This window comes from Anneissia japonica, unplaced genomic scaffold, assembly GCF_011630105.1.
Source record: "Anneissia japonica isolate Jap-2015-1 unplaced genomic scaffold, ASM1163010v1 scaffold8096_len21507_cov132, whole genome shotgun sequence".
Taxonomy (NCBI): domain Eukaryota; kingdom Metazoa; phylum Echinodermata; class Crinoidea; order Comatulida; family Comatulidae; genus Anneissia; species Anneissia japonica.
The window spans coordinates 11,180-21,487 of record NW_022708393.1 but is presented as its reverse complement, the minus strand read 5'-3'; the positions used below and the strand labels follow the sequence as shown (position 1 = coordinate 21,487).

General features: G+C 37.6%; 1 protein-coding gene across 1 annotated transcript in view; it reads left to right on the top strand.

Annotated features, from left to right (window-relative positions):
• The first annotated feature begins 9,128 nt into the window (after positions 1 to 9,128).
• Positions 9,129 to 10,308, top strand: part of LOC117106517 (actin-histidine N-methyltransferase-like) — a 7,584-nt gene continuing 6,404 nt past the window's right edge. The window contains exon 1 of the mRNA XM_033247886.1: positions 9,129 to 9,276. The gene's annotated coding sequence lies outside the window, so the exon portion shown is untranslated. The remainder of the gene's footprint in view (positions 9,277 to 10,308) is intronic.

Below are 10,308 nucleotides of genomic sequence, written 5' to 3'. Positions count from 1 at the left end.
GTGTGTGTGTGTAAATATATATGGAAATGTTACACGTATTGTCTTGTGGTAATACTTATACGTATTTACTAATGTTAACCCTCCAAGCCTCTTATTCTAGACCACTTATTTATCCACATAACAATCGTCAATTTGTTAACACTAAGTAAAAACCCTAACCCCCTCGAGGCCACCCCAAATTTTCAGGTCCCAAAGTGGTATCTAATTAGAGAGCGACTTGTATACAAATTTTAAACGGTGAAAGAGTGAAATCCGCTAGTGCTTCAAGACAGCAGAATGCCCCGGTTCGAATCCCAGTTGGGGCATTTTTTCACAATCTCGCTTGGGATGGGGACAATACGTTTTTCTCAAAAATGAATTATTTTTATTTATAAATTTTGACCATGACAAGTTAGCACTTTCAAAATATTGTATAATTGACTTCGATACAGCGCAAAACCTCTCGCTCAGAACAAAATCTTAAAACTATGAAAAGCATGCACACTATCATTGCAGGCCTATACAAGAGCCACTTACTGTATTAGCATTTAAAAAAAATATTATTACAGTACTATTACTATTATTTGTTTTAAAATATACCGTATTTTTTGTTTTTGTTTTTGTTTTTTTTTTCTCAAAATATACCGTTTATAGCCTTAAATCTATTAGTGTTAGCAACCGGTGTGAATGTGTCCTCGGGCATATTCTATGCAATACAGTTTTCTTCTGTATTTGGACGTTCCTTTGGTTTGGCTTTGATCGTACCCCTTTGAGGTTTACTTTGATCGCCCCTCTGGTGCCAATGACAACGTGCTAGACTCTTGTAACCTTCTCTAAATGTCGGAATACGCCACCAATATATAATTGGATTTAGTGCTGAATTCAGCATCAGAAGCGGTAACATAATTGCGGACATTTTTTCAACCAACTCAAGCGATACCCATCTATGTGAATTACATATCATTAGTAATTGTATTGGTCATAAACAAAGGGTCAATGAACAGACTAAAATCCCATATTGGTATCAATAAATATTGGTATCAATAATTGTAGATAATGTCTACAGTCTTAACTCTATTATGTTGATAACCAATAATGTGTTCTCAAGCCTATTCATATAAAATACAAGGCTCTTCTCTCTCTGGGCGTTCCTCTTTGGTTTTGACTCTACCAGTAGCGCGTTGAATTTTACTTTGGTCACCCTTCTGGTGCCTATGGCAACGTACTAGATTCTTGTAACCTTCTCTGAATTTCGGAATACGCCACCAATATATAATCGGATTTAGTGCTGAATTAAGCATCAGAAGCGGTAACATAATTACGGATATTTTTTCCACAAACTCCAGCGATACATATTCATATATAAAACATATCATTATTAATTGTGTTGGTAATAAACAAATGATCAGTGAAAACACTAAAATCCCAAATGTAAAGAAGAGGGACCGCAATCGGGTTTGTCGAGCAGATCCAGAGATACCCCCAACTTCGTGTCTATTGGATTTGCGTTTCAAAATAACGAAAATTAAAATATACACGAGTACCACGCTAAGCGTCAATGCAAAATGTACCGGTATGTATATTTTATACACGAACTCGCGTACGAAAATAATAAGTAATGCAAATAAAAAAAACGGTAATAACCACAGCAATATTGATATGATAGTTAATCTAAATTTACTTATAATCTGACCATATCTAACTGGAGCAGCGACAGCTAAGAAGCGTTCCAAACTCGCAGCAAGAACAAAAATTAAAGACCACAACATTATGGTCAACGTTAAACCTAAAATATCAATGCATGTAATGTACGGAATGTACTCGGTAGTTGATAGGACCAGAACTATAATAGTGAAGTTAAGACACCCACTTATCAAATCGACGACTGCAAGATTAACTATCAAAACACTTGACTTTTTCCTTAGGTTCGGGATGCAACAGACAGTGAAGATTACGAATGCGTTTTCAAAAATGGCTGCAACGCAAATTATTACCGTTAAATAGGCACTAGCCATTCCGGCACTGACAAAGATCATATCTGAATAAAGGCTGTCTCTTATACCCAAGTCTCCCGGATTGCACGGGAGTCTCAAGGAATTTTGGTTCATCTCCTGGTCTCCCCGAACTTACCACATTTTCTCCCGGCAACTCCACATTTTCTCCCGGAATTCAAATTTCTCCAGGATTTTAACAGATTTTCACAATTAGGACTTACGCTAAGCAAAATTTTCCCATTCTTATGCATTAAATTTGGCAGACATAATATTCATTGAACACTGTGTGTATTAACCTGCCAAGCCTGTTTGTTCTTATATTGAACAAGGTGATTGTACACGCCTGTCCTTGTATATGCGTTTTAGCTAGCTTTTCGCCAGAATCTAATCAACTTTTTGGGACTCGAGACAAAATTTCAGTTCAACTGTCAAATGTGATTTTCAGTATGTCAGTTGTTTGTTTTTTTGGTTTTTTTTTTAGCAATGGATCGGCGCCAGGAATACCCCGACGAGGTGTCCGAGCTCCCCGACAAGTAGGTCCACTCCCCTGTCGGGAAGCCTATTCCCCTCCCCCGGTCGGGGAAAAATTATTTTGTCGGGGAAAAATTAAATTTGTCGGGGATTTTTTTTAATTTAAAGATAATAAAATTTTGTGTTAAGCATGGGATTCTTTATTTAAAAAGGAATTCGGGGGTACTAGTCCACCTGTTGAGGGTACTAACCCCCTGTCCGAGGTACCATCCCCTGTCGGGGAATAGCTGGCGCACCACTGCAATCCATACGATCGCAATAGTATACAACACCTCGCACATGGTAGCACTGCTCGCACTAAATAGTTTTTACCCCACAAATTTTGACAGCTTAAAGGACATACTTCAAATTGTACTCGGCGCTCGAGATTTGATTTTTCCCCGGCGACCTTGCTGGAAATTGCTCGACAGGTGGTCCAAGTTGCAAGTTGGGGGGGGGGGGTCCTTTTTCTCCGCTAGCGCCACCTCTGCTTGTGGTCACCAGTTTATCAACCAATATGCAGGGGAAAGGGGGATTAGCATCACCTTCAAGTTACGCCTCAATTCCAACCGAAGTGCCAACACTGATTTCTAAACGTTAGTTAATTTCTTGGTGAACATCATTAATTTTCTCCTAATGTTCCGTTTTGGAGAGTGCGGGTGAGATTATAAGGATAAAACTGAAATGAAGTGTTGCCATTATTCTTTTAGTAACTCGACCCCGCCCCCCCCCAGTGCCTGCACATCCCCGCTCCCCACTCGGTGCTTCGCACGCCGCATTTCCCCTACCACGATTTTTCTTTGGATTCACTCCCAATAAATTCAGAATCTTCTGTGTCATCTTCTAAAGTGACTGCTCTCTGAGAAGTGTTCCGTAATGATGCAGGCCCATACGCAGGATGTTTATTGGGTGGGTGCGAATTTGTGGCAAGTGGACCAAAATGTTAGGGGGTGGGGGCGCTAAAAACAATCCGCCACTGGTTTTGAGAGCAAACACTATTCGGTGTTCTTATTTTCAAATGTTCTGTAGTCTATCAAAAATGTTGAAGGCCTAACGATGAATATCAACTTTGATATGTTAAGGAAACTGATCTATACAAAATTAAATCAATCTAATTAAAAACGCCGTGGAAATGTCATTAATTATTCTACGGGTTAACGTTCATTAATATAATTAAAAGTCGGCGTAAAATAAATCCCTACAAATGGGACATACGTAAAAATCGAAGATGTCAGACACTTTTTATTTATTTTGCAAATCATTCGAAGCTATTAAGGAGTCTACATTATTAAACTTGGAAAAAGATCTTGAATTTTGTTCTGAGTCTGCAATATGGGAAAAATTTACCGAATCTAATACTAACGACAAAATGCAGCTTATACTGGGTGGGGTGGGGGGAGAAACCACTGATCTTAGTGATGAGGTTTTCACAGCATTTGACAAGTACTGCAAAAATTACTTTAAACTTGCTTGGGAGAAACGTTCATATTTGAAACTGGTTTGATTTTACATTGTTGCTTTAAGTTACTTTTCCTTGTTATTCTTTTCTGTGTTCCTCCATACTTAATAGGCCTAATTGTTAAGCCTTTTGTTTTTGTTTTATCCTAATTTTGTTTTTCATTGATACTTTTGTTAAGCTTTTGTAAATTGATTATGCTTTCTTTAACACAAGCAATTTTTTTTCTCCTACTTTATTTAATTGGCCAAATTGTTTTTGTTTCATCCTTTGTTTAGTTTTCGTAGATACTTTTGTTAAGCCTTGTCTAAGTTGATTATATTTTCTTAGTTTAAGATTGACTGCACCACTTAATTGTGTGTTGCCACTGTTATAAAAGTGAAATGTCGAATAAATTATTATTATTATTATTATTATTATTATTATTATTATTATTATTATTATTATTATTATTACGTACACATAGCCTAGATGTGAAACGTGCCGTTTCTACCACGTGGTGTTTCAGATTTTCACTGCATATGTCAATAGATATGTAAAATTATAGAACAAGGTAAATAAAATATTAATCAATTTAAACATAAAAGAAATAAATGTAGGTCTAGCGCACAAGAAAAAAAATCCTATAATATTATTGGGTATTGAAAATACTAAATTTTTACCACAAATGTAAATGTTATATTATAAGTAAATGAAATTAATGGAAATTGCGAATATGAACAAATAATGACAAGCGCTTTACGTCGTGGATGAGATGAGTAGACGTCAAAAATATAAAAAATAGAGAATTCATAAAATAAGCCTATACTGATCTGATTGGGAACGGGGTATGGAAAGCAATAAATCACTTTGTTGTTATTTTTAAGCGAATACGTCCACACTCTTCCGGGCCAGATAGGGACTTTAACATACTGTATGGGGCCGTGGCGGATTCAGGAATTAGAAATAAAGGGTGGTCCAGGGAGGGACTTTCACAGAAATATTGGCCAGGGTCCACCTACCTCAGCTGACCCCACCATGGTTGGGGTTGAGGAAAAGAACATTTATGATTATGGCACCTCTAGATGGCTGGAAATGGCACTCGCAGACTTAAACGGGAATAAAGGAAATTCTATAGTGAAACCTATAGAGAGAGAGAAGGTGAGTTTTGTACGTGGCGAGTTATCGACACGCAACGGCGGGAAAAAAACTCTAAAACTACTCAAAAAGCTTATAAGTACATTTAGAAGACCTTGCTTGTACGACAAATTAGAGGCAGTCCAAGTTGGAAACTGTTCTGATTGGTTAAGCATTTTTGGTGGATGGATTTCTGGAGCATTGTGTCTTGAATTTTCTACGCTGGGAAATGTGGACCTATTGTAATTTGGGAGGTCCCCTCCACCCCAAGCGTACGGCCTGTGATGCAGCTTCATTAGTATTCGAAGGTACATGGAGCTATTTAGATGGGAGAAATGTGCCAAGGACGCAACTGAAACTAGTGCATTCTAAAAAATCCTTTAAATATTTACACACCTTCACTGAGATTTGATCCCATCACACCCATTCTTTATCATTTACACTGGCTTCCAATCAAACAGCGCGTCATTTTCAAATTGATGCTAATCACTTACAAATCGTTATATAATCAAACACCGACATAGGCTATATCTCTGTTCTCATCATAACTAAGACCTTAAACCTGCACTAGATCCCTTAGGTCGACTACTGTACCAGTACATGGGTTTTGTTTGTCCCCCAAGTCGCCGAGCGAGCTTTTACAGTTGCAGATGAGCTTACCCTAATCAATCCGTCAGTCAACCGTAGTGAGTGTTTTCAAGAATCGGTTTTTAGTTGACTTTGAATCAATCTCTCATTTATTATTTTTACTTTAAGCGCATTGAGACGATCTATCGATTGTTTAAGGCGCTATACAAACAATACATTACGTTATAAAAAATTAAAAATATACTTTAAAAAGTAGGCAGATGGAAATTTGCACTGAACGCTCTATCGGATAAAAAGAAGAAAACCGAAACTTACACCTATACCATTATATAGCATAGAGCGGGGAATTGTCTTCCAGTAGGCCTTATTCCCATAATAAACCTTACAATTATCGAAATTGTTAAGAGATTTGATATAGCCAATTTATAGCCTATTACCTTTCTTTAAAACAAAGTTTCAAATTCCATTATTTGAGCTATCTCCTAGTTTCCAGTCGTGCTTCCCTGTTTTATAAGTTCCTACTAATTATTATTTGATTTATCAAAATTAAAATTAAGTTCATTATTATCAATCATGAGACAAGTTTATTCTTATTGGTCCGTAAGTCACTTTCCATTCCTTATATTGGTTGGGCACCCATCACTTTTAGGTGGACAGGATACTTCCCTTATAATAGGCATGACAGGGGGAGAGAAGACACTTTACCAATTCTGGACAGCGCCGTCAACGAGAAAGTTAATTTAGAGACGGGAAAAAGAAATCGAGTATGGTATGGCGCGCACTAAGCGCAATAAAGAGTGAGTAACCCAAAATATGTGCCTATAAAACCCAGGCTAGCTATTAAACTGTTGACCATAGGCGGATTTGGGGTGCCCCCACCCACATCCCCCTCCCCTTATATAATTTTTTTTTAGAGATAATTGAATGGATACACAATTCCATAGAAAGGTTGATTCTATGTCATATCGCGCAATGGGCCTATTTCCAGGGGCGGATTTAGGAGGGGTGGCGCGTAAGTGGCGTACGCCCCCCCCCCCCCATTTTTCTTGCAAAGAAAAAATTACACCCACAGTGTTTAAGTCTTCTTTTCCTACCAAAAACACCCTAGTAGAGTGCTATTCATAAATCCACTTGGTGAGAAATAGAACACTTGCAATTTACTCAATGTTAATATACAGTAGCGGATTTTGTTGTTTGACTTTTTTTGAACAGATTTTGGATATTAGTTTTCCTTTTTGCTGATTTTGTGATTTTATGTTCAATGTTGCTGAGAAACTTCATCATGTTTTCTAGAAGTGAAATTTCTCTTTTGAAATGGTGTACATTTATGAGCCTTTGCATGTTGTCAAAGTTTAGGTTGTGAGTAGATGAATTTACGCTGCCGTACGCCGCCCCCCCCCCCCCTATTTTTTTGCAAAGAAAAAATTACACCCACAGTGTTTAAGTCTTCTTTTCCTACCAAAAACACCCTAGTAGAGTGCTATTCATAAATCCACTTGGTGAGAAATAGAACACTTGTAATTTATTCAATGTTAATATATAGTAGCGGATTTTGTTGTTAGACTTTTTTTTAACAGATTTTGGATATTAGTTTTCCTTTTTGCTGATTTTGTGATTTTATGTTCAATGTTGCTGAGAAACATCATGTTTTCTAGAAGTGAAATTTCTCTTTTGAAATGGTGTACATTTATGAGCCTTTGCATGTTGTCAAAGTTTAGGTTGTGAGTAGATGAATTATTACTAATTTAATGACACATGTCAAAGTTGCATATTGCAGGTACCCTGTATATTAAAATTTCTTTTAAAAGACATACACATATTTTTTTGAATATTTATTTGTTACTGAAAAATATCATGCTAGATAGTCAAAATCGACTCAATACAACCTCATATTCCTCAAATGTACTGGGCTTCACGGGGCTTTGCCCCATTGGACCCCCACCAGGGACTCTGCCCCTGAACCCCGCCGGGGGCCCTAGGCGGCCCCCTGGCCCCCAGCATAAGGCTGCTCGCTTCGCTCGCAGATTACACCTCCCTCCTCCTTTTTCTGGCAGGCTGCATCCGCTTATGCCCTCGGTGCTTCGTACCTTGGATTGTCATTCATCTTTACTTTGGCGCCCCCCACCCCCCTTTTGCTAAATCATGTATCCGCCCCTGTTGACTATGGAAAATGGAACCAGTAAAAATTATACAGGTACTGATACTGGTAGGGACATTTATAATGCGCCTATACATTTTTGTTATAACACAATTCTTTCCCGTGATTGGGTCCACATGCTTTAAGTGTTGTTGCAAGCACCAAAGTAGCAGGCAACCCCACCAGGTACCGTACCTATTTAGACTTCTGGGTGGTGGAGAGAAGCAATGCCTTGCATAGTGAGGAATTGAAACCCAACCAGGGTTGGGAAAGCAAACCGTTCCCCCTGCGCCAAACCGCGCATCCCCGGATGACAACCTAGGAACTGTATAATTTTAATTCAAAATATGGTAAAAAAGAATAAATAAATTGATTAAAATAATAGTTAATGCATTAGGCCTAATAAAACAAAGAAATATACACTAAACATTATTACTAGGGTTGCTGATACGATTATAGCTTCTATTCCTAGTTTTGAGCACTGTTTTGTTGCAAAATTAGTCTTAATAACCGTAGGCCTACATACATTTGACCGAATAATGTTGGGTATTACTACGTATTAATACGGCAACTTCCGGTCATTTTTGGATAAAATTGTCCATGATATATATATATATATATATATATATATATATATATATATATGTATATATATATATAGGCCTATATATAGGCCTATATATATATATATTCTGAACAGTTTAACACCAAATTTAACTCTCTACGACTAGTCGATACAAAGATCTCAAACGTTCATTCTAAAAGGGCGCCATTTTGAATTATGCAAATTAAATTACCTTAATGGAGTCACCTTTGTCAGCGCCAGGCAGAAATCGAAATAGTATGGTAAGAGCAACACGTGGACCAAATTCAGTGCCTTTGCAAGAACCAGAACACAGTATTTCTATTTTTAGTCAAAATATTTGTTATTAACATGCTAATACAGTAATAGCCTATAGGCCCTACATTAAAATATTTTTCAACGGCAAATAACTCTGTAACTATGCTTTTAAGTAATGGAAAAAGTGATCATAGCGTTCAATTACCTTTTTAATGGTATAATATGTCATGACCATATTTAACACGGCACGTCGGCCATCTTTAAATTCAAAATGGCAGACCTTTCGCGCGCAAATCAGATCGCGTGACCAAACTTTTTTTCAACCGTGCACCCATACACATCTGTTTTTGAAAAGAGTGAGTGCACGCGAAAGTGCACACGTCACGCAACTCAGCTCCTAGAGTAAAAGTTTAAAGGTCAGATTATTCCCGGGGGCGTTCTACATGCGCGGCCGACTGCTGCGCGTTGCTCTTCAAGAGCAAGACTACAGTATAGAACCTTGGAAAACGTAGGCAAAGGCCAGCTTAGCTTCCGCTTTGGTTTGAGTGTTTGTCCTGACTACTTAGATTATGAGTATTTCTGGTTTATGTTCTATGTAATAGTTATATAATATCATGTGATTGTTTTCCAATATAGAGAATCTGATTTTTAAAAGGTATGTAAGTGTTTACTTTATTAGTGTCTACTACATAACTTTAGTTTAAACTACTTACTTACTAGGCCTAGGGCCTAGTAAGTATGTAACTGGGCTAGGGCCTAGGCCTAGAGCCTACTACTACTATGCGTAGGCCTCCTAGCCTAGGCCTACGGGTTTTTTTTTTTTTTAGCAGATCGGTCAGGACAGGCCTAGGGGCTAGGCTTAGCTATGGTGAATAGGCATTCTTTCCCAGGTTTTTCTTAGCTTATCTAAGGAGGAAGTAGGCTTACTAAATATACTAACTAGTACTGTACTAAAAATACTAAGACACAAAAGGCCTCATCTCGAGTCAGAAGGGAAACCTAGGAGCCTAGGCCTAGTCAGGGCCTGCTTTCCTAGGCTAGGCCTAGGGGCCTAGCCTAGATAATATATGTAGTCCTAGCTAGGTGGGACATGCGTTTAAACATGGATACCTCCGTCCATGGTTTAAACTGGGACTGCGTTTAGAAAGAAGAGGACCAGCCTTTTGAGTGCTTTTTTTTTTAGCCATCCGGGTCAAAATGGCAATAAACCAAATCGGCAGCAAGTCAAAATGTTAAATGGCAATGACTAACATGGCAATAAGCAAAAACGGCAACAATTTTCTACCAAAAACAACAATAGAAAGTTGGCAAAAACGAAGTAATATTATTAAGATTCAAGCAAGGCCCAGTTCCTAGCATTCAGGCAAAACAATAGTGTACTACTTCTTAGTATACTCTTTAAGGTTGTAGTCCATGCTCCCCATACAGGGAATTTATTCATCAAACTCTAGGCCTCCGGCCCCTTGTAAAACAAAATTATTACAAATTAAATAAGCGTGCTGTGACAATACCGTACTTTAAATACATTTCATTAATACACCCGTGTTTCTTTGTTTTCCTTTCTCTTAAATGCATGATAAATAAATAAACATACTTTTCTAATTATATTACTGTTTTTTGATGACATAATTTGATAAAATTTTTCATTTGTTGGAAAATTAATATAATATGATGGGAGATATGTTTT